The following is a 2,017-nucleotide window of genomic DNA, read 5'->3' as shown; positions in this document are numbered from 1 at the left end:
GAAAATATTATGCAGATTTATTTCTCAATTGCATCCATCTATCTATCTATCTATCTATCTATCTATCTATCTATCTATCTATCTATCTATCTATCTATCTATCTATCTATTTTTTAAATTATAAGCTATTGTGACTTCATGTTGCCTCCCTACCCCTAAACCAAGCAACACCAACATGGAAGCACTTCTGCTTGTTTACAACTGGGCCAGGTTTTGTTTCAGTCACAGTTGTGAGATGAAGGCTAAAGACACACTTCTTTGTGCAAAATTAATTAGGACTTTTTCAGGTTAACTTACAATTATGAGCACTAATGAGCTTTAGTAATCAAGAAATATAAGAAAAAAATAGTAAAAGCATATACTGCAAAAATATTTGCCAAACACGTAACATTTAATTTTGGAAAAAAAAACGATTATATGTTTCCATGTTACACAACTGTAGAACATGCATATCCAGTGCAGTCCTGAAATCCCATAATCCCCCATTTCATATTTATTTTACACAAGCTATGCTCTGGTCAGTTTGACCTAAGAATTCAAAATGTGGCGAAATATCAGGTTTCACCTATTAATTTTACACTCATATAAACCAAAGTCAATGTGACCCATGAACAGTATATCTGTTGTAGTAATTAGAACATAAGTTATGTACTGCACTTACAGTATAGTGAATATTTTGTAGTTTATAGTCTCTCTCTCTCTCTCTCTCTCTCTCTCTCTCTCTCTCTCTCTCTCTCTCTTTTCTCTCTCGCCAGCTGTGAGGAGGATGGGGGACATAAACAGTCATCTACAAGTCTCGCCCCCCATTTCCTACTGAGGATCCCCTGCCCTATAATAATGAGTTAATCAGCCTGATTGCACATTCATCACCCTGTGTGTGTGTGTGCCTCTGTGTGTGTGTGTGTGTGTGTGTGTGTGTGTGTGTGTGTGTGTGTGTGTGTGTGTGTGTTTATGTCTTTGTATATATCTTTTTATGGGGACATTATGACAGAAATATGTGACAAATTTAGCTTGCTGTAGGATTGGCACTAAATTGAACTATGTGAATACACATAAAGCCAGCAATACAGAAGTGTGTGTGAGTCTGTACATGTGTGTGTTTTACTTGGGAAATGAAATATTTGAGGGCTGATGTTTTAGGCTATGAGAGGACAGCAGAGCGTCTGCAGCTGAGTAAACACGCTTACACTCCGGACAGGTAGGAAAGCAAATCCAAACTCTGCCCCGGAGGAAGACAATTATAGGGACACGCGGAAACGACGAGCACCGGAGGAAATATTAAAAGTGAGAATGATTAATGATTGAAAATACAGCCATAATGGCGTTGCCGTGGTTACGTGGCAAATACGAGGTAGGCAAAAGGCCACGCTGTAATTTTGTCCAGGGTTAAGAACGTGGAAATTGGTGGATCTATCCAAATTCATTTAGTCATGTCTAAATGGAAGGAATATGAGCATGAGAATTCAGAATAGACACGTGTTTCAGTGGACAGGGAAAAGTGGTGTAAAAGTGACTGGATACTTCTGTTTGTAATCAATTAAACTCAGGAATGTCAAACAATAAAAGATCTGGTCAGTCATTTTCAAGTCCCATTTTTGATAAGTGAAACTGAAAATATTCCGAAATAATGCGACTAGATGGAAAAGGGAAAAGATGTTTGTGTTGGTTTTCTGGTTTCCTCCCACCTTCAAAAGCATACTGGATCAATCACTTTGAATAGTTGAATAGTATGTGTTCCATCCAGTGTGTATTCCCACCTCAATGCCAATATTTCTCCAGACCCACCTTGACCAGGATGATGTGCTAATTAAAGATTTTACTAACATTACAATTTTATAATTTTACAAAACTAATATCCAACTACAGGCATTCACAAAGTAAATAAAGCTATTAATTGTTTCTTCTTAAAAGCACATAAGCTGAGTAATAAACACTTGCATTCACTAATGCTTATTAACTTTAGTAAATAGTAAAATTCAATAAAACCCAGATTTCAGACTTCAAACTAACACTGTTT

The sequence above is a fragment of the Silurus meridionalis genome, chromosome 26 (genome assembly GCF_014805685.1).
Source record: "Silurus meridionalis isolate SWU-2019-XX chromosome 26, ASM1480568v1, whole genome shotgun sequence".
Lineage (NCBI taxonomy): Eukaryota > Metazoa > Chordata > Actinopteri > Siluriformes > Siluridae > Silurus > Silurus meridionalis.
This window is presented reverse-complemented; position numbering follows the sequence as displayed.